This window comes from Cricetulus griseus, chromosome 4 (assembly GCF_003668045.3).
Source record: "Cricetulus griseus strain 17A/GY chromosome 4, alternate assembly CriGri-PICRH-1.0, whole genome shotgun sequence".
NCBI lineage: Eukaryota > Metazoa > Chordata > Mammalia > Rodentia > Cricetidae > Cricetulus > Cricetulus griseus.
In genome coordinates, this window is record NC_048597.1 from 57,414,548 (window position 1) to 57,437,740 (window position 23,193).

The 23,193-nt window shown below is 42.0% G+C and overlaps 1 protein-coding gene across 2 annotated transcripts in view; it reads left to right on the forward strand.

The window, feature by feature from the left end:
• Positions 1-8,081: 8,081 nt before the first annotated feature.
• The window catches only part of Pak2 (p21 (RAC1) activated kinase 2), a 64,845-nt gene continuing 49,733 nt past the window's right edge, over positions 8,082-23,193 (forward strand). Inside the window, exon 1 of one of the 2 annotated variants that reach the window (XM_027412865.2) lies at positions 8,082-8,315. The gene's annotated coding sequence lies outside the window, so the exon portion shown is untranslated. Of the gene's footprint in view, positions 8,316-8,644; positions 8,776-23,193 lie in introns of those variants that run through there. The other variant, XM_027412866.2, reaches the window with a different exon arrangement.

The window sequence follows — 23,193 nt, forward strand, 5'->3', positions numbered from 1 at the left end:
GAAGTGTTCCTCTCATAATTAACTGGCTATTTTGTCTTCGTTTATGGTTAAAATTATGTTTCCAGGCAGATCTCTGTCACTTCATGGCCAACTTGGTCTACATTGTGAGACCCTGTCCAGTAAAACAAACAACAAAAAAATTAGATTTCCCATAGGAAATTTTGGATCATTGCCAGCTAATTGCAACATTTAGCATTGTGTTCAATAACCCTCAAGTGTTCTTGGGTAGTCTAGTAGAGGAGGCTTCGCTCTATGAGATTAATACTTAGAAGAAATGGCTGTCTTCATTTGGCATGGAATAAGTTCATTGCTTATTCAATTATTTACTTGTATTTTATGTGCATTGGTGTTTTTTCTGCATGTATGTCTGTATGAGAGTGTCAAATTCCCGAACAAGAGCTGCAGATAATTGTGAGCTGCCATCTGGGTGCTGGGAATTGAATGTGGGACCTCTGGAAGAGTAGCCAGTACTCTTAACTGCTGAACCATCTCTCCAGCACTGAGTTCATTATTGGTGTCAAATTGCTCTAATTTTGTGCATAGAATCTTTTAATTTACACTAAACTTGGAGACACCCTTATAATTAAGAATAAAATAACTTAGATTGGGTGGTGGTTGTGCATGCCTTTAATCCCAGCACTCTGGAGGCAGAGGCAAACTCTGAGTTTGAAGCCAGCCTGGTTTACGGAGCGAGTTCCAGGACAGGCTCCAAAGCAATACAGATAAACATTGTCTCAAAAAACAAAAACAAACAAGCAAAAAGAACAAAATAATTTAGATGAAAATTAGAGTAATTTACAGTTGTTAAGAGCATTTGCTGGTTGGGCAGTGGTAGCTTACTCCTTAAGTACCAGCACTCCAGAGGCAGAGACAGGTTGATCTCTGAGTTCAAGGCCAGTCTGGTCTACTGAGTGAGATCCAGGATAGCCAAGGCAGTTACACAGAGAAACCCAGTCTCAAAACAAACGAACAAACAACCACCACCACAACAAAGCATTTGCTGATTTTCCAGAGTACCCTGGGTTCAGTTCCTAGTACTCACATGGTGTCTCACAACCATTAGTAAGTCCAGTCCCAGGGGACCTAGTGCCCTCTTCTGATCTTAGACACTGGGCACACAAGTGGTACACAGACATGGATGCAGACAAACACCCATACTCATAATTTTTTTAAAAAAGTAATTTAAATTTTAGCTTCATGAAAATACTAAAGTCACTTATACAAAGTTTTAAAAATTATAAAGTTGTCATTTAAGCAATTATTAATATAAGCTGGACTAGGTAGTACACATCTTTAATCCCAGCACTGGGAGGCAGAGGCAGAGGCAGACAAATGTCTGTGAATTGGAGGCCAGCCTGGTCTTACAGTACTGTTCTAGTGCTCTTACCCACAGAGCCATTTTTTTAGCCCCTAAAGTGAGCACCAGGATTTATCACCTCATTTAACACCTCATCTGTTTACTTATTTATTTTTAGTTTTTTTGAGACAAGAGCTCTTGTGTTCCAGACTGGCCTGAAACTGGCTAAGTATATGAAAGTGATCTTGAACTCCTGATCCTCCTGCCTGTGTCTCTCAAATACTGTAATTACACAAATCCCCACCACCCCTGGCTCAGATTGTCATTTTAAGAAATATATTTTATGAACTTAGTATTTATAAAAAATACTCCCCAACACCCATGTAAAACACTGTGTGCTAAATGCTTATCATTTGAGTCCTGGAGGGAAGAGGTGGGAGGCAGAGGTCCCAAGCCAGCCCAGACTGATTGGTGAGCCCCAGGTCCCAGGGAAGGAGAGACTTGGCTGAAAAACAAAAACTAATCACACTAGGTGGATGGTAACTCGGGAGCACCTATCCAAGATTGACTTCTGGCCTCTACAGATGTGTGTGTGTGTGTGTGTGAGTACACACACACATACCCTTTAGAATAAAGTTGGCGAGGTGTGGTGGTGCATATCTTTAATCCCAGCACTTGGGAGGCAGAGGCAGGAGTCAGAGTGGATTGACATTGTTTTATATTGAGTAATGGGAGATGATTGTTTATATACTTAGAATTATTTATTTTTCCAAAGTATTTGTGTTTTTATGAGAATAAATCTTATAATTTTACATATATGCTTTGATTTGCCATAACCCTTCTTGAAGTCCTATTTGGATTTAAATATTAGAAGAGAAAACCCAGTGCCATAAAGTTAGGAATATTAGAAATCTTTTTTTTTTTTTTTTTTAAGTTTTGTTTGTCTAGACAGGGTTTTCCCTAGTCCTGCCTCTGCCACTCAAATCCTGGGATTAAAGGCATGTGCCACCACCACCACTAATCTTTAAAGTGACTATAATGTTTAATGTTTCACCCTAATCTAATTCTTTATCTGTTGTGTGTTTTTGTGTAAGAATTCTAAGCTGGGTGTGGTAGCACCTGACTACTTCTGTGCTAGGGAATCTAAGTCAAAAGAAGGATCAGGGTTTTGAGGATAGTCTGGACTACATAACAAGATTCTGTTTCTTGTATACATATGTATTTCATATGTATTTGAAATGCATGTATATATTTGATATTTATATATATATTTGTTAATTTTTTTCTTTCTTTAAATTTTTATTTATGTGCATTGGTGTTTTGCCTGCATGTACATCTGTCTGAGGGTTTCTGGTGCCCTGGAACATGAGTTACAGATAGTTGTAAGCTGCCATGTAGGTGCTGTGACTTGAACCCAGGTCCTCTGGAAGAAGAGCCAGTGCTCTTAATCATTGAGCTGTCTCTTCAGCCTACTATGCCTATGCTGTACAAGCATCACTTGCTACTTGTTACTTGAAGAGATGAAGAACTGGACTCTTATCAAGGCTACAACTGCTAGTGGTGGTGTCATCCTGCACCTTCACAAACCTGTAACTGGGAAGAAATGACAACAAAAGAAATGACTTGGGTACCTTGATAAGTATTGTCTTAGGACACTAAGTTCTCTCCCTCCCTCTCCCTCTTCCTCCCTCTTCTTCTCTCCCTCCCTTTCTCCCTCCCTCCCTGTCCAGGCTGACCTTGAATTGGCTCTACAGTGAAGGCTAGCTTTGAAAACTTGATTATCTTCCTCTGCTATTAAGTGCTGAGATTATGGGTGTGAGCTATCAACCCCAACACCCTTCCCACTCTAAATAGCCTGTTTTTGTTAATTTGGGGAGTTTGGGGTTTGTTTTGTTTGTTTTGTTTTTTGAGACAGGGTCTCAAAAACACAAAACTCTGGCTGTATTGGAACTTACTGTGCAGACCAGGCTGGCCTTGAATTGATAGAGATTTGCCTGCCTTTGCCTCCCAATAATAAAATTAGAGGCATGAGCTACTCCTAGCTCTAAAAATTTCTAGCAGCTGTCCAACATTGGTGAATCTAGTGGACTCTCTCTGTGAAGACACAATTGTACCTCTTTGTGATTCTGTTTAAGCAGGCTGAAGTTTAATTAGCTTACCAACCAACCAACCAAACTTCTGCATTTAATTCTTAAATCCTATTTAAGTATTACTGTGGCTTAAAAGAAACTATTGATTCAGAAGTAATGAATCAAGTTTTTTTAAAGATTTATTTATTATGTATACAACATTCTGCCTCCATGTATGCTTGCAGGCCATAACAGGGCACCATATCTCTTTACAGATGGTTGTGAGCCACCATGTGGATGCTGGGAATTGAACTCAGGACCTCTGGAAGAACAGTCAGTTCTCTTAACCTCTGAGCCATCTCTCCAGCCCCATGAATCAATTTTTAAAAGCCACTTCACCTCCCACCCCCACCCCAGTCAAGAGTTTCTCTGTGCAGTTCTGGCTGTCCTTGAACTCACAGAGAGCCACCTGCCTCTGCCTCCCATGTGCTGTGACTAAAGGCGTGCACTGCCACCACCTGGCAAAAACCACTTGGATTTTAATTGTATTATGGAAGATTGTAACGATAAATCTTTCCACAATGCCACCCGAGCCCCGCCATCATGTGGGTGCTCAAAATAACACACAAGAGACTTATATTAGGTACAATGCTGCTGGCCAATGACTAGGATTTCTTATCTGCTAACTCAGTCTTAATTATCAACCATAACTACTAATCTATATATTTTATAAGACTTATCGAGGACACCAGCCTTAGCGTCCTCTCTTGCCAGCAATCACATGGTGACTCCACAGAGAAGAGAGGAGGGGGAAGATAGAGAGATTTCCTGCTTGTCCCTACTTATATTCTGAGTCTGCCTGCTATGTCACTTCCTGCCTGGATCACAAGACTTCTCTTTACTACATTTCCCAGAATCTTCTTCGACTCCTAGTCCTGCCTAACTTATTTCCCCATTGGCCAACAGTACTTTATTTATCAACCAATAAGACAAACATATACACAGAAGGACCTCCCCCATCAGAAGATAGTAACAAACATTTGGATGTTTATAAACACTATTTCCACTCTAGCAGATAAACTCAATAAATGTCATATAACCACTCCAAAAAAAAAAAAAAACCCAAAAAACAAAAGGTAATCCCATTTCAATGTCTCATTACTAATCCCATTGTTAATGCTTGTTCAGCATAGGCATAGTAGACTGAAGAGATGGCTCAGTGATTAAGAGCACTAGCTTTTCTTCCAGAGAACATGGGTTCAATTCCTAGCATCCAAATGGTAGCTCACAACTGTTTGCAACTCAAATTCCAGGGCACCAGACACCCTCGTACAGATGTACATGCAGGCAGAACACCAATGCACATAAATAAAAATCTAAAGAAAGAAACACACACACACACACACACAGACACACACACAATGACTTAGAGGTTAAGAGCACCTCTTCCAGAGGTCCTGAGTTCAATTCTCAGCAACCATATGGTGGCTCAAAACCATCTATAATGAGTCCTGGTGCCCTCTTCTGGTGTGCAGGCAGAACACTGTATACATAGTAAATAAATCTTTAAAAAAGATCAAATATAAACATGCATTTCAAATAAATATGAAATTCATATATATATAAGAAACAGAATCTTGTTATGTAGTCCAGACTATCCTCAAAATCCTGATCCTTTTTTTGACTTAGCACAGATTCCCTAGCACAGAACTAGTCAGGTGCTACCACGCAGTTTTTAAGTATAAAGTTAATATTTAAAATTGTGTCTTACTATATAATCCAGTCTTGTATTCACTTATACAGGTGTCAAGAAGTACAAGAAAATCATGTGACTGAACCAACACAAACTTTGATATGACTCTTATTGCCTGTTGAGTAGATGATGCTAATTTTGATATATGCACATGCCTTGGTTTGGCCTCCTTATATTATCTTCCTTTGATAGACACAAGTAGGTTTTATATTTCAGTCAGTTTTGTGTGTGGTCTTTTTTGTTTCAAGCCAAGAGAATGGATACTGCTCTCTTGTTCATTATGTCCTAGTATTTTTTCCACTTTTATGATTTATTTATCTTAAAGAATTTTGTTAGGTTCTTTTGGATGCAGAAAACAAAAAAACAGCTCATCTCAACTAGGGGTGGTGGTAGGGTGTGTATTAATGTTTATCTTAGTCATTTATCTATTTTGGAAAATATTGCATGCTTTAGGAACTAGAATGATCTTTTGCCTCACTAATGAATTGGAAGCTACTTATTTTGATAACCCATGTTCAATGCTAATTATATGGGATTTGAATTAAAGTAGCCAACATCTGTATCCCTCAAATATACATCCTGTGTTGCTAGCAGGTGGCTGAATGTAGGATTTGATCGACTACAAGAGAGTAAATGGTATGCACTAAGTACGCACTTCAGAATTGACCTAAGTAGTGATAGCACTGGTTAGTCATCTTATTTCTTGACGCTTTACCTTAATACATTCATCCCCCCGTCCCGCCTCAGGTGTCAAATAGCTCATCTGGCCTCCAACTCACTATGTAAACCTTGAACTCCTTCCTCTGCCTCCCAGGGGCTGGGATTTCCAGCTGGCATCACTATGCCTGGCATGAATTATATCTTTTCTAGATCTCTGTTGGCAACGTTTCTATTTTAGTTTGATGATTTAGCTACGGGTACATTTCTAAATTTAGTTACGTCCCTCAGTACTTTTAGGTTTTTATTCCATTACAGACTGTGACAGGGTGTCATGTTATAGTACAGGCAGGCCTCAGATCCACAGGTGTGAATCACTCTGCCCAGCTAAGAAATCTGGTGTGAATTCAACAGTTGCTCATCTGTGGAGAACCGTTTGGGTTTTTTTTTGTTTTTTGTTTTTTTTTTTTTTTTTCCTGTCACTTTATCTTTGGTATTCTGCAGCTTCCCTGCCATCTAAGTGGCTATCAAAACCCCTGAGATTTTCAAGGAAAGTTGGTATCTTAACTGAAACCAGCATGGCTTCCTTCACTCTGCTTTTCTCCTTGTTTGGGGCTGAGCTTGGGGTTTGGAGAACTACCAGAGAGAGGCATTCTTCTCTAGTGACAACTTAGCTATGTTTCTACTAGGATGTCACATTTTAGCAAATGCTTCTATGTTTGACAGTGAGAACACTTCGAGTTATCTTGTGTCTTTCTCTGCTCTTCATAGCAGTTTTTCTTGAAACAGAGCACAAACCACTACTGTTTTCTAGAATTTTTTGGATCACTCTCCCTAGTTCACTTCTCCCTCTCTCTCTCTTTTTTTTTTTTTTTTTTTTGGAAGTGGGGCAGGGTGCAGGTGTGGAGATCAGAGTTCTCTCCTACCATGTGGATGCTGAGGATCAAATTCAGGTGGGGAGTCTTGATGGAAACCCCATTACCTGCTAAGCTATCTAGTTGCCCCTCCCTCCTCCCTCCCTCCCTCCCTCCCTTGCACCCTCGCTCCCTCGCTCCCTCTCTCTTTCTTTTAAGGTGAGTTATTATATGTGATCTAGGCTGGTCTTGAACATTCCTGCCTCAGCCTCCTAAATACTGGGATTGCAGGTATGCAACATCACATCTGACAATCTAATGAGCTTAAAGGGTAAACCAGGTAACGTTACTTCTCTGCTTGAAATTGTTTAATGGCTTCTTGAAGTACACACTTCTTACAGCAATCCTGTCTGCTGTGAAGTTTGTTTGGCTTGGTTTTGTTTATTTTTTTGAAATGGGATCTTGGTTTATAGCCAGCCCCATCCTCAAATTCCTTATCTTACCTCAGTTATCCAGGTGCTGGAATTGCAGGTTTGCTCCATCATATGTATTGTACTCCAGTGTTTTCTAATATACCCAACTTGAACCAAACTGCAACTACACAGATCTCAGCCTTTAATGGCTGAGTCATCTCTCCATCCCTACATGAAGCTACGGACTGAACCCAGGACCTTGCACTTGCTAGGCAAGTGCTCTACCAGTGAGCTGGATCTCCAACCCTATGTGGGTCTTCTTAACTGACCATGGCATTCCTTTTCCTTCCTACCTGTAATCCTTGCCTCTGGGTGCTTCTGGCTTTCTCTTCCTGTTTTCACTTTAAATGTCACCTTCTCTGTCCAAAGTAATCTCCCTCGGTTTTTGCAGAGTAACAGATATCAATACTTTGATTATTCCGTTTTCATTCTTTACAAACTTTAAAAGGACGAGGTAAAGCATTTCCAACTTCAAATCCCTAGTACCTAAAGGTGTCCTTTATAGGCATTAGACACTGACGAAATTATAGAATAAGAATACTTAGATTAACTCCTCCGTTGATAAATACAGAGGTTTTTGTTTGAGAAGAGGGAGGACATAATTTAGCAGTATAATTTGATTTGTAGGTTTAAAAAAAAGCAAAGTGGTGAATGAATGAATTCTCAGAAACAAAGATCCTGTATACACAAACATATATGGATCAGATGTTCTCCGTCAGTATCTTCAGTAGGTAAAGCGTAACTGCAGACAATGCAAAATGATGAATTAAATGAGGGACAAGTTTTCTCTGTAATCCCAAAACGACCTCTGCGCCCCCCACCCACCCTCCCATCCCGCCAGCAGATGACTGGACTACGATTCCCAGCAGCCCTGTGCAGGCCCGCCCATCTGGAGTGACGCAGGGGAGGGGCGTGTCTTTACTTCAGGCCCTGCCCCGCGCCTCGCCGCCGCCCTCCCCCAGGGTTGTGGCCACGCGCAGCGGCAGCGGTTGTTCCGCTTCCCCTCCGGCCCGGGCCGTCGCCATTGCCGAAGGCTCCTGCCCTCCCCTCCCTGGCCCGCGGGGCTCCGCGCCTCACGGCCTCGGTAGCGACGGCCGCGCCCCGAGCCGCTCCCCTCTGCCCTGCCCTCCTCCCTCTCTGTCTCTCAGAGCAGCGCTCGCTCGCGTCGGCCCGGCAGCCCGCCCCGGGTCGGGCGGAGACCTTCCCTCTCTGGTAAGTGCGGACGCTCTCGATCGGGCCGGGCCGCCGCCCTCCTCCCGCCTCCGCGGCCTGGGCCCAGCTGCCCGGGACGCAGGCACCTGCGAGCGGGCCCTCGGCTCCGGGCGGTGGCTCATTGTCTGCGCCCGGGTTCTCCTCAGCTTCGACCGGGAGGAAGCTTGCCGGGCTGCGCGGACCGGCTGTGCCCGGCCCCAGTCCGGCCGCCCTCGCCCTTCTCTGCCGCGGGCGCTGCACCGGACGGCTCGGGTTTGTTCCTGGATGTTCCCCCCTCTACCAGCTGCGTTCGCTGCAGCCTTGGGGCTCCGGAATCCTGTCGCGAACCCCTTAGGTTCCGTCTGTAAGCTCTTCCTCATTCTCCACATCAGGAGAAAGTTTTGCAGGGCTCCGGGAGCCTCCGCTTGAGAACAGAACTTAAGGATCTTCTCACAGTTTTTGCTTGATCTTCAGCCAGGAGGTGAATATTTGCTTCTTAAGGTTAACTTGGACTGAGGTTGGCTTTTCACCATGTTTGGCTGTCTGAAACACGCGCGCCCTCACTCACAAAAACGTTGCCGCAAGTAACTTTGTGGACTCCAACCTTTTGATTAGTTCTTTAGAGATCAAGTCATCCAAGACAGCAGTGTGTAAAAATAATTGCCACTGTGGCTTGATGAGAGGCTCTTGCCATCCTCTATCTTAATTTTAATAGGAATAGATAGAGTGGGAGAGATTTGTTTCTTCTTTGGTAAGTAACTCCCATTGGTAGCGGCCAGGTTCTTCTTTACAAGTGACCTGTAGATTTTCTATCATTTCGTTTCTAACCTTTTTAAAAAGACAACCAAACCGGTTAGGCCCAAAATTAGACGGCCCACGACGAACTGTGTTTTGGATGAAGGTTGTGCACGTCACGTTTTTCCCCTGCTGTGTTTGACTCTTCCGCTCTTATAAGTAGGCAGGATATTGAAATAAATACACAAGAATTTGCTCTGGGGATTTTTTTTTTTGTAGTTATCCAAAAGAATAGCATGAATAAAATTAGGTCGGAGTGAAGGCAGTGAATAGTAATTTTTAAAGCAGGTTAGGGCATGTCAACTTTGCCAGAAGCCCTGTGGCATCTGTAGAACATTCTTGCCCATCTCTATCCCAGCTCTTCAAGGTGTGTGTGTGTCTGTATGTAAAACCCTTTTCATGTGGTTTTACACCGATCCTCTCTTTTTTTCCTCCCCCTGGACAGGGCTTCATTCCTGCTCAGTCTGGCTTGACACTTCCTTATGTGCCGGGATTGCACATGTGAACTAGCATATTTGGCAATCTCTGCCTTTAAGTCTTTCTGGAGATTAATTAGCCAAGAACACTATTGTACATTTACATTATGGAAACTGAATTTCATGCTGTTGTTTAGACAGCTAGGTAGGTAGACAGGTCTGTAGATAGATACTGAATTTCATGTTGTTGCTTGGATAGGTAGCTAAGTAGGTAGATACTCATTTTAAAGTAACTTTTCAATTTTGGTAAAAGAGGTTGACCTAAATTCAAAATGTTTCATTGTTTTCATTAGACTATTATCTTTCCCTCTACTAGGCTGTGGGGAAAGTTCTCAAGTACTGTCATTCTTCGGTACTGTCAATTGGTTAATGAGATGCCTTGAGATCAGCTTCTGCTATTTCTTTGTCTTTTTTAATCCCTTGGACTAGATTGCACCAAAGTCCTCCCTATGTCTCTAGGCAAGCACTCTCACTGAGTTACAACCCCAGCCCTTTTTAACTTTTTGAGACAGAGTCTCAGTTTTCTAGGCTGGTTTTCTCGTTGTCGATGAGGCAAGTCTTGAACTGGTGTTCTTTCTCTGTCTCAACCTTATCTGGGATCACACGCATGTGGAATTGTCTTGCGTCAGCTCCTAGTCACTGAGATTAGAGGTGTGTACCATTGTGTTGGTCAAGCAGACATTAAAAAAAAAAAAAAAAAAGAATTCTTGGGTATTTCACTTCTTGGGGCTATGATTCCAATTTTCGATCAGAGGAAAAAGATTAATTCTTCTGGACTTTGTGTTATATGATACTAACACTGCAAACCTAAATTCATGAAGTATGGTTTTTAGTTGATGTATGTCTGCCAAAGGAATGGGGTTCTAGTGTTTCTTTGATCTTTATGATAGGCAGATTGCCAAGTAGATATGTTGGGGTAGTTTATATTTCAGTTCAATTACATGTTTTAAATGAGGGAACTTAGAACTTGTTCTGGTTAGGTACGGATTAACTTTGAATTATACTTTCACAGAACCTAAGAGCTAGTATAAGTAGCCAAGTATAAAACAAGTAGGTATGGTTGAATGCTTACTATCTTTATCATTATTGGTTATTACAGTAATAATATTAAGTGTATATTTCTTTGGCTTTCTGAGTTTTCTGGTTTTGGTTTAAATTGGACTGGTTCGTCTTGAGACTAGTTCAGGTCTTTTCCCCTCAAGTGTTTCTGTTTACAGAATTAACTGATTCTTGTCTAATGAGAAGGAGGTTGTTACTTGCAAATTGTGCTTCTGAGTTCTTCTTTTATTTATTTATTTTTTTAATGGTCAGTGATGTTTTGATTGCATGTATGTCTGTGTGAGTGTGTCAGTAGTTCTGGAACTGGAGTTACAAACAGCTGTAATGAGCTGCCATATGGGTGCTGGGAATTGAACCTGGGTCTTCTAGAAGATCAGCCAGTGCTCTTAACTGCTGAGCCATCTCTCCAGCCCCTCCTTTTTAATTTTGAGGAATTGGATTTTATGTGTATGTGTGTTTTGCCTGCACATGTGTATATGCACCACCTGGAAGCCTATGAAGGCCAGTATAGAGGTCAGATCCTTGGAACTGGAGTTACAGACAGATAATTGAACACCAGTTCGCACTCAGTGCTTTTAACTGCTGAGCCATCCCTCCAGTCCCCATTGCTAACAGTCTTATTTAATAAGTTAGAAGTAAGCTTCTGGTGAGGGTGTGTGTTTTTTACTTGATTTAAATTCTTTTGTTTAGTGCTTCTGGGACAGTGTCTTCATAAATGTAGTCTGGTGGTCTTCTTTTTCTGAGCCATCCAAGTGCTAGCTAGGATTATAGATTGGGGAAAACTCTTGTATATTGATTTCCATATCAATAACCACAGTGGCCCCTCATCTCCAACAGTTATGAGTTACCCCATTATATAGTACTCCTACTATCTGTGCTCATTATGGTTTTCTAGTTCTGAGTGGGGAGAGCCTAATGCCTGTCCCTGTCGTGGAGTTTTGCACATGGGTGTGTTCATGTGCTTCCTCTAAGAAGATTAAATGTTTCTTATTTTATTTTTGTGTGTATTGTGGGGAGGGACATGTTAAGATCAGAGGACAACATGTGGGAGTCAGTTCTCTATGTTCTCTCCTTCCATGTGGGTTGTATCGAACTCAAGTCATCAGGCTTGGCAGCAGGCACCGTTTACCCACTGAACCCATCTTCATGACCAAGAGGATTTTTAAATTTTTATTTATTTATTGGCTTGGTTTTTCGAGACAGAAGATTTCTCTATTAAGCATGTTTCTTTGTGTAACAGCCCTGGCTGTCCTAGAGCTCACTCTGTACCAGACTGGCCCCAAACTCACAGAGCTCCATCTACCTCTGCCTGCTGGGATTAAAGGCGTGTGCCACCACCGCCTGGCTTGATTTTCAGGTGTTTCTCTTTCTGTCTTGTGGCGGTGAGGTAAGGGGAGAGAGGCTCTCAGATGTCTGTCTTTTGTTGTGTAGCTCAGACTGGCTTAGAATGCATCAACCTCTCATAGTGCTGGCATTCCAGACCTATGCTGTTACCACACTTGACTGCCTTTCAAGGTGGTTTGTGGTTGGTTGTTCAGGTCCTGAGGAATAAACTCAGGTGGTTTAAGTTTGGTTGCCTTTACCTGTGTTTTTTGCCCATCTCATTCTACATTTTGATGGTTGGTAAACTGACTTCTAAAAAGATTTCACTGATATAAATGTCCTTATCTATATTTCTTTATTGAATGGATATTTATTTTGCTTCTGTTACCTGTTATACTTTCACAAAAAAATCTATTTTATTTTGAACTTCTAGTAATATTTATATGTGTGTATGTATTTGTGTGTGGTTTGAATGAAAGTCCCCTCCACCATGTTTGAATGTTTTTCTTTCTTTCTTTGACCCACATCTTCAAACAAGTAGATAGACAATAAATACTGTTTGTTGAGTAAATGTGAATTTCTTACATTTTTAATGTAATGATTTAAAATTTTATTTTAGTAGACTTTATATAGCAATTTTAGGTGTACAGCAGAATGGAGCAAAAAGTATAGAGTTATCAGTTTCCCACCATCAGTAACTGTGCTAGTACAGTAGTTCTTTGATACACTTAGGAATGAACAACAGTGACATGTTAGTACTACCCAGAGTCCAAGGTTTATGCTAGCATTCGATCATCATGCTTTGTGTGGGTTTTGACAAATGTATAAGAATGTGTTGAAGATTTTCCATTTGTACAGGGGTAACGCACTGTATTAAATATGTAAGGTCTTAAAAAAAAAAAAAAAAAGAAGGGATTTTGAGAGCCCATCCCATGCGAAGGGATGCTCTCTTGGCCTGGACACATAGGGAAGGGCCTAGGCCTGGCCCAGGATGATGTGGTAGACTTGGGGAGCCCCTTTTGAGGGCCTTACCCTGCCTGGGGAGTGGAGGGGGGATGGCTAGGGGCAGGTGGGATGTTGGGGGGGGGGGAGAGGGAGAAAGGATTGACATGTGAAGCAAGCTTGTTCCTAATTTGAACTAATAAAATAAAAAAAAAGAATGTGTTGAAGAAACACACACAATCATTTCATTCATAGTCAAAATTCTTTGTGCTGGCTGGGCATGGTAGTGCAGATCTTTATTTTCTTTTTTTTTTTTTTTTAAGATTTATTATGTATACAGTGTTCTGTCTGCATGTGTGCCTGCAGGCCAGAAGAGGGTACCAGGTCTCATTACAGATGGTTGTGAGCCATCATGCGGTTGCTAAGAATTGAACTCAGGACCTCTGGAAGAGCAGCCAGTACTCTTAACATCTGAGTCATCTCTCCAGCCCAGGTAGTGCAGATCTTTAGCCCTGGCACTTGGCAGACTTGGTCTACGCAGTGAGTTCCAGTATAGCCAGGGGTACATAAAATGAACCTGTCTCAAAAATTTAAAAAACACCCCCCTTCAAAAAAATCTTCTCTTCTTTCTGTTCATTTTTCTTTCCTTGAATCCATGTCAGAAAGTGAACTTGGGCCCTCTGAGAAATCAAGAAGCCACCTTACCTACTGAGTTATCTCTTGGTTCTGTCTGCATGTGTTCCGGATGGGCCTCCTGTCTTTACTCCTGACCCACTGTAGCAGTGCATGGCACACACAGCGTCTAGCTTTTGTGTTCTGGGAATCAAACTCAGGTCATCAGGTTTGCATGGCAAGTGCTTTTACACACTGAGGTGTCTTCTCAACCCAGGATTTTGTTTTCTGTTTTTTCATTGTGGTCTAAAATATACCTAAGAATGCTTTTGCCATCTTAACAGTTGCTAAGTTTACAGTGCCATGGCATTACACAAATTCACTCTGTTGCATGGTACCACTAAGACATCACTCTATAGCTCTTTTCATCTTTGTTTGGGTTTTGGTTTTTCGAGAAAGGGTTTCTCTGTGGCTTTGGAGCCTGTCCTGGAACTAGCTTTGTAGACCAGGCTGGTCTCAAACTCACAGAGATCCTCCTGCCTTTGCCTCCTGAGTGCTGGGCTTAAAGGTATGCACCATCACCGCCCAGCAGCTCTTTTCATCTTATAAAACTAAAAGTTTGTGCTTGCTAATTAATAATTCTTTGCTTTTTAGTCTCCATGATTTTTACTTCTTATGTAAGTTAGTTTTACCTTTGGCTTATTTCACCTATCCTAAGATGTTCAGTGTCCATCCATGTTGTTGTAGCATGGGTACGTATACGTATACTCTTCCTTTTATGGCTGAACATTTCATTCTGTGTATGAACCACATTTGCTTAACCTAAAGAGCCAAAGAACACTTGAATGATGCAATATAGAAAACAGTATAGATATACAGGTACTTCTTCAGGAAATCATTGTCTCCCAAACGGAAAGTGCTGGCTTGTATGGCAGCTACTTTTACTTTTTTGTTTTTTGTTTTGTTTTGTTTTGTTTTTTTGAGAGAGGGTTTCTCTGTGGCTTTGGAGGCTGTCCTGGAACTAGCTTTTGTAGACCAGGCTGGTCTCGAACTCACAGAGATCTGCCTGCCTCTGCCTCTGCCTCTGCCTCCCAAGTACTGGGACTTAAAGGCATGCATCACCACTGCCCGACCTACTTTTACTTTTTTGAGGAGTCACTAAACTGTTTTCCGTAGTGACTGTATTGTTTTACATTTCTACCAGCTGTGCACAGGGTCTTCAGTTTCTCCACACCCTTGCCAGGTCATAATTTTCTGTCCATTTTTTTAAAATAGTAGCCATCTTACTAGTATGAAATTAGTTTGATTCACATTTCCATTATTAGTGACATTGAACGTCTTTTCAGTATGTTTGTCATTTATATATCTTTGGAGTAATGTCAGCTCAGATTCTTACTGATGGGGTTAAATTAAGGAGCTAGATTGTGGTGGTAATATATTTAGTTGCATGAGAAACTTCGATACTGTTTTTCAAAGCTGCATATTCTTGCATTCCACATCCTTGCCAGCATGTGGTGGGTTTTAGTTCTTCTAAAACGTGTAGTGGCAGTATATGCTTGGCCATTGTTTATTAACCTCTGATAATGATGTGTAATGTTGAACATCTTTTTTGGTTGTGAGCCTAGCCTTTAACGGCTGAGCTATCCGTCCAACCCTGTTGAACATCTTTTCATATGCCATTTGTGTGTCATCTTTGATGAAGTGGGTCATTAGCTATTTTGTTCATTCTTAAAAATTTGTTCATTTTCCTATAGCTGGGTTTTGAGGGTTTTTTTTGTATTTTTTTCATGTAATAGTCTTTTCTATCAGGAACATTTTTTTGTGAGTGTCTTTCCTCATCTGTGACTTGTCTTCTTCTCCTATATATAATGTGTTCTGATGTGAGATTATTTGATGACTGTAGGTTCTTCGCTGCTTGTTTTTGTTTTGTTTTGTTTTTTTGATTGTGTGTTATCAGTAAAACAATTGTCCTATTTAGTATTTTTTCATGAAATGTGTATTTTTGGTATTTATTTCTGTGGTGGGGCACAGGTGCAGCAGAGGACACCTGGCAGAGTTCTCCCCATACGGGTTCAACGGATGAAACTCAGATTGTCAGGGTTGGCAGTAGGTGCCTTTCCCATCTCACCAGCCCCCTATTTACTTTTTGAGAAGGAGTCTCATGCAGCCCAAGCTGATCTAGAACTCACTGTAGCTGAGGATGAGCTTGAACTCCTGATCCTCCTGCCTAGCCCCCCACTCCCCTCAAGTGCTGGGATAACTGGCATTACAGGTGTGTGCTATGCTGCCTGGTTGTTTCAGGTTTTGTCTCAAAAATCTTATCTGTCTTATATATTAAGCTTTGTCTTTCTGGCCATTTTGATTTTGTTCTCTCTTTTAAATTGCATGTAGTATCGTGTGGTAGCACTTGGGAGACTGAGGCAAGAGGATGAAGAGTTGGAACCTAGCCTTGGTTATATACTCATAAGAAAAACCTGCATATAGTTTATTTTGTTTCATTCTAAAATGAATATTCAAAAATTTTATGTTTTATTGTAGTAGGCAATAATAAATGATTGCTTTCTGATGTTTATTTTACTTAATGATTGCCTTTTAAATTGCTGTTGGAAGGTATTAATAGTACCCATGTACTATTAAATGATTATCTTAATGTTTTTGTTTTTTATGGTACAAAGCTAGTTTATTACAAGGCATATGTGGTGGTGTATGTCTTTAATTCTAGCACTTGGAGACTGAGGCAGGAGGATCTCTGTGAGTTTGAGACCATCCTGACCTGTGAGTTCCAAATCAGCCAGGGCTACATAGTACACCCTGTCTAAAAGAAAAAAAAATGTTGCAAAATAAATGCAACCAAAACATCTAGTAATTTACATTGTCACCAGTGCTAACTCCAGACCCTTCTGTCCCTCCTTTCCTGCCAGAATGGGGGTGTCGGGGAGGGGCTGTTCTCTAGTTCCCCAGTTCTGGGAATAACAAGGAAATGAATAACCCCCAGTGCATGAACCATGTTGTCATGTGTAAAGTTCCCATTCCAAAACTGACAGATTGAGCTGTCCCCCGACCAACTCCAATTACTCTTTTTGTTTTATTTATTTACTTAGAGACAGGGTTTCTCTGTATTGCTTTTGGAGCCTGTCCTGGAACTCACTCTGTAGATCAGGCTGGCCTCAAACTCACAGAGATCTTCCTGCCTCTGCCTCCCAAGTGCTGGGATTAAAGGCTGACACCAACACCTCTATCACCACGGCCCGGCTTATTTTAGTTTTTCAAGACAGAGTTTCTTTGTGTGGCCCTGGAACTCGCTCTGTAAACCAGGCTGACTTCCAACTCAGAGATCTGCCTGCCTCTGCCTTCCAGTGATAGGAATTAAAGGCTTTCTTTGTGTTTAGATTACATTTATGGTTTTGGGTTGGGCCACATTTACTGCTACGAATTGAACACTGGACACTTTTCTCTAGGCAAGGATCCGAGTATGAGAATAAAGTGGGACCCTGGCCAGGGGTGGAGATGAGGGTGTCTGGTCCCAAAGATGAGGGAAAAATTGAGATTTTTCCTTTCTAGAGGGGTTGGTTCCCCAGGGATGGACAAGTCAGCCTCTGCTCAGGAGTTCTTATCTGCCCCCATCTCTTTGAGCTGCCTGCTGGGGCCGGTAGTAGGCACAGGCCAGCCAGCCAGCCATGCTTTTGAAGGCATGTGGTATTGTGTGTGACAGGAAGTTATGGGGAGACTTGCCATGCTAGGAGTGGTGACTACACAGAAGACTGTTGAAGCTGTGGAGGCTGCTGCTGTGGGGGAAGGGAGGGTTGGTGACCTGGTAGGAGCTGGCACCAGTTTCACAGGTGTGGCCCTTAAACACTAGGTACATTCACAACTTTGGACAGTATCACCGTCATTCCTCTCCAGAATTTGCCTCTTCCCCAACACCACTTACTTCCTTAAAAACCTCTTAGCCAGTCTGCCTAGTTGTTGTCCTCTGATAGCCTGTCTAATCTGCTTTCTGCTTCTGAATTTGCCCTTTTCTGGGTGTTTTATAAAAATGGGATCATACCCATGAAGTCTTCAGGGTTCATCACACTGGCATGTACTAGTACTTAATTCCTTTGTAAGGCTGTTATATTCCACTGTGTGAAATATACTAATTCATCTACAAATGGTTTATGTTTTTAGTTTGTAAAGTATATTATGTTTCCTTTGATCTCAGATGTTTGAAATGAATGAGTCCTATAAAAATACTGGATTGAATGAATATTGATGTCTAATCTCCCCCTCTTTTCAAAAATCCAAAGCAGAGGAAAAGCTCTGGTCCTTTTCTCCCTGGTAACTTAAGTCTTTTGTTTTTTGTTTTTTTGTTTTTTTTTGCTTTTGTTTTTGTTTCGTTGAGACAGGGTTTCTCTGTGTAGCTCTAGCTGTCCTGTTTGTAGACCAGACTAGCCTCCAACTGAGAGATCTGCCTGCCTCTGCCTCCAGAGTGCTGGGATTAAAGGTGTGTGCCACCATAGTCAGCCGATGTCTAAATCTTAGTGGAAAAATGCAGAATCATTTCTGATTTGTCAGTCTGAAAATTCTGAACACAGCCATACTTTATTGCTCTTGGTTTTCCAGGACAAGCTTGAAGCACGATATTTAATACATCATTACATTTTAACTTATTTTTCATATTTTACTGGTAATTACATTCTGTGAAAGTAGATACAGGTTTTACATTTAGGTTGGCCATGTGTAAGTCAGTGTGCAGCAGGAGCACTTGAAAGCCTCGACTAGCATTTGCAGCATTGCTGACCTCAGGACTTCTGTCAGTATTATCCTGTGTCATCTTGAATAGTGACATACCAGATGTACATTTTAAGAAATGTTTGTGAGCTGGCCATTGGTGGTGTACACCTTTAATCCCAATGTTTGGGAGGCAGAGGGTCAGGGGACCTCTTGAGTTCGAGACCAGCTTGGTCTATAGAGTGAGTTCCGGGAGTACTGGAACTACAGTCAGGGCTACATAGAGAAACCCTGTCTCAAGAGTAAGGGGGGGGGGTGTGTGTGTGTGTGTGTGTGTGTGTGTGTGTGTGTGTGTGTGTGTGTGTGTGTGTGTGTGTGTGTGTGTTCTCTTGCCTCTGCGGCTGACTAAATCTGGATGAAACTTCTGCTAGGGGATGAAAACACAGCTATTAACTTGACTTCCAGTGGTGTTGTTATAGGCATGCTGAGTTTTGATGTGGTCTGTGAATATCCCCGATCTTTAGAATGTGGTGTTGCAAGGGGTTCTTCTGACTGTGTGATTGTACTTCCCAGGAAGGGATGCATCACATCAGCCCAGGTTTTCCTGCTCTTACACTCTGTATCCAAACTCTGTTTACACACAAACACATAGGATTTTCTGGAATTTTCATGGTCATCTGAAGTGTGTAGAAAGATGAGAGGAGAAGATGAGGAACTGCCTGCAGTAGATCCTGTGTCTGTAGCGTAAGATACAGGTTGAGAGCCAGGAGATGGTGGTGCATGGTCTACAGAGTGAGTTCCCGGCCAGGCTCCAAAGCAATACAGAGAAACCCTGTATCTGAAAACAAAACAAAACAAAAAAAGATACAGCTTTAGATTATTAGGGTATCTAGTAAGTAGAGAGGAACAAGGTATTTATTTAGACATATGGTTGAATTTCATTTTATGAGACAACATACCTGATGAGGTCATGAAATCCCTTTCAACTAATAATGATCTTGTAGCTAGTAGAAATCCACCATCAAAGATCAAACATGCTGTCTTTGTAGAAACCTGAGGCCAGCTGGCAGTGGTGGTGCACGACTTTAATCCCAACACTTGGGAGGCACAGGCAGGTGGAATCTCTGAGTTCGAGACCAGTCTGGTCTACCTAGTGAGTTCCAGGACAGCCAGGGCTATACAAAGTGTCTCAAAGAACCAAAGTAAAGACCAGAGACCAACTATTTTGTGTAACATCAGATTGTTTAAAGACTTCAAAAGGTTGGTTTTTTGCTGTTGTTGGTTTTGTTTTGTTTTATTTTTTGAGACAGGGTTTCTCTGGCTTTGGAGGCTGTCCTGGAACTAGCTCTTGTAGACCAGGCTGGTCTTGAACTCACAGAGATCCGTCTGCCTTTGCCTTTTGAGTGCTGTGGCCAAAGGCATGCACCACCACCACCCAGCTGTGTTTTTTTGTTTGTTTGTTTGTTTGTTTGTGTCTTTTTTTTCCTTTTGGAGATTTCCTTTAGATTTTAATGATGTGTCTACATGTGGGGTTGTACAATGCCCATGAAGGTCATAAGCATCAGAACTTTTGGGAACCAGAGTTACAGGCAATTGTGAGCAACTTGACATGGGTGCTAGGAACCAAACTCAGAGAGCAGTGTGAGCTCTTACTCTGAGCCTCCCTCCAGCCCCAAGACTACAAATCTTTTCATTCCAAATTATCACTTACAGGTAAGTTTTTTAGAGGATTTATTGTTGTTTGTTTGTTTAATCCCTGTCAGGCTGGAGGGAAAACTCAGTGCTAAGAGTGCTTGCTGCTCTTCAGAGGACCTGAGGTTTGGTTCCCAGAACCCACATCTGGATTCAACACCCACTTCTGGCCTCCATGAGCACTTCATTCCCCCACACAGTGACATACATATACATTAAAATCTTTTAAAAAATCTTTTTCTCTCAAAACGTGACTTTCCAGATTTGGTGCTTGTTGTTACTAGAATTACTTGCCTCACACACACACACACACACACACACACACACACACACACACACACACACACACACTTTAAGACTGCATACACTAAGAAAGTTTTGTGCCACTGAGCTACATTCCCAGCCGTGTTTGTTTTGTGCGCCTGTGTGTGTGTGTGTGTGTGTGTGTGGTGTGTGTGTGTGTGTGTGTGTGTGTGTGTTGTAAGAGAGAGAGAGAGAGAGAGAAAGAGAGAGAGAGAGAGAGAGGTTCATGTGTGCTTGCATGTGTGTGGAGGCTACAGGCTGACATGGGGTGTCTTCCTTGATCCCTCTCTGCCTTATCCATTAAGTCAAATTTAAGGAAAGCTAGATTTCTAGTACTTTGTCCATTTTTTAATTTTTCATAATCTTGGTTGCTTGCCTGATCTCTTTCAGAGCGTTTTCTGAGCCACGCTACACTTGGCTTCACTGTTGTAAGGTTGTGTGCTATGAGTATGGTGCTTGGGTGGAGACAAAGGAGAAAAAAAAGTATCAGTGTGAATAATGAAATTTCTTTACACTTGCTGTTCCCTCTGAATACCTGGCAAATTCCTTCTTTAGTTTCAAAAGCCAGGTGTGACATAAGGCATAGAATCAGGAGCCTTTTCCCATGTGTTTCACCAGCCCCTGTTAGCGCCTCGTAGCCTTGCCTTGTTGCAGCATGATGTTATTTTCCCATAGACCAGTCTCAAAACCAGGACTAAATCCTTGCTCTTTAGGATCTGGCAAAGCTTGTACACCAAATAAGTATTTTAGTATTTTGTTGTTCAAATCTGTCTGTCTATTTGGGTATAGGGTTTCTCTGTGTAACCCTGGCTATCCTGGAACTTTGTAGACCAGGCTGGCCTTGGACTCAGAGATCCAACTGCCTCTGCTGATGGGGGAAGTGCTTCTGTGTATGTGTTTGTCTTAAATAAAGTACTGTTTGGTCAATGAGGCAGCAAGTTAGGTGGGACCTAGGAGTCAAGGAGGATTCTGGGAAATGTAGTAAAGAAGTGGTGATTCAGGCAGGAAGTAACATAGCAGGGAGACTCCTATATAAGCAAGGACAAGAAGGAAGTCGTTCCCTTCTCTTCTTCCTGGTCTCTGCTCTAGAGTTGCCATGTGATCCGCCAGCAAGAGCGGATGCCAGTGGAAGGCATCCTCTATAAGTCTTATAAAATATATAGATTTATGATAATTAAAACAGAGCTAGCAGATGGGAAATCCTAGTCATTGGCCAAGCAGCATTTGTACCTAATATAAGTTTCTGTGTGTTACTTGGGACCTTAACGCGACATTGGACGGAACTTGGGCAGCTGGCAGAAAAGCACCCACGTGGCCACAGGGCTCTGGTGGCTGTGTCGGAAAGACTTATTGTTACAGAATGGTGGAGTGGGATGACCCGAGGTTCCCAGAAGAAAAGGGGAACCTGCCGCCGCAAGCTGCCAGTCACTGCAAGTGCCGCCCACATGTGATCCTCATATTTAAGGCCTTGCTACGTCACTGACCACTCCATAGTGTGCGTGGTCTGTGTCACCTGTGCCAGCCCCCAAGAGGACATGGCTAAGATTTCCCCTATACTCTGCCTCCCAAGTGTTAATATTAAAGACATGAGCCACTGTGTCCACCTTAAGTAAATATTTGAATGAATGAATGAATGAATGAATGAATGAATGAATGGAGAATTAATAAGAATCTTTATTCTCAAGTAGTGTCATTTAACTTCTTGTGTAAAAATATAAAAAAATAGGTTATTTCTGGAAAGTAGGATAATGAGTATTCTTTTTATTTCAGACTATTCTGGATTGAGAAGGGTTATTTTTGGATGGTTATTAAGATATTTTAAAGTAGGTTTAAGAGAAGATTAAGGGATGGGACCCTGGGGAGACCTGCCCCAGGACATGGGTGTGGTCTCTAAGAGAGCATTGTAGGGTTTGGGATTTTGTAATGAAGGGCTGTATACTGCTTTTATTTTCAGAATAAAACTCTAATAAACTAACCCCTCGCTGGGCGTTGGTGGCGCATGCCTTTAATCCCAGCACTCGGGAGGCAGAGGCAGGTGGAGCTCTGTGAGTCTCTCTGGTCTCCAGAGCGAGTGCCAGGATAGGCTCCAAAGCTACACAGAGAAACCCTGTCTCGGGAGGGGAAAAAAAAAAAAAAAACTAACCACTCACAAACTTGTAGGTGTTTCCTGGTTGCCTAGGAACTGCAGATGTAGCCACATTTCCTACCACCTGCCATGTACCCTCTGACCTTACTGTCTCATGAGTTGGATCACACTTGTTTCTCTTGCCCAAATCTACCTCCTGCCAAGTGCTACTTGGGTGAGTAAATTGAGAGCATTTACAGCCCTGGTTTTGTCTTGAACATGAAGTGGTGAAAGTGGGAGGCTTCTGGACCTCTTTGGCTAATTATTAGGATAAAGATAAATGAAAACTTTTATTGTCTTGGTTTTCTAGAGTACAACCTTAAAGAATAGTGATATGACTTATAATATCAGGGTCTTTATCAACCTAAAGACCAAAAAAGCCCATTTTCAACATAAAAATTCTTTCATCCATGCTTACTTTACAGATAATTTAAGTTTTTTTCAGTGTGTGTGTGTGGGAGTGTGTGTGTGTGGGTGTGTGTGTGTGTGTGTGTGTGGGAGTGTGTGTGTGTGTGTGTGTGTGTGTGTGTGTGTGTGTTGTGTGTGTGTGTGTGTGTGTGTGTGTGTATGCTAGAGGGTGCACAAGCCCAGGTACTCAGGTATGTCAGCAGGAGTCAGTGTTCTCCCACCATGTGGGTCTTGGGGATTGAACTCAGGTGGTCAGGCTTGGTAAGCAGGTGCTTTCACGTGCTGAGCATCTGGCCAGTCCAACTGATTGTCCATTACTATTGTGGACTGAGACAGTGCTAAGTGAACAGTCCCATTAGTTAACCAGATGATTCACTGGATTGCGCTTGTGGGCTGTGTAAGTAGCTAGGGAAGAAACATTGATTCACTGTAGTATTAAGTTAGAAGAAAATGG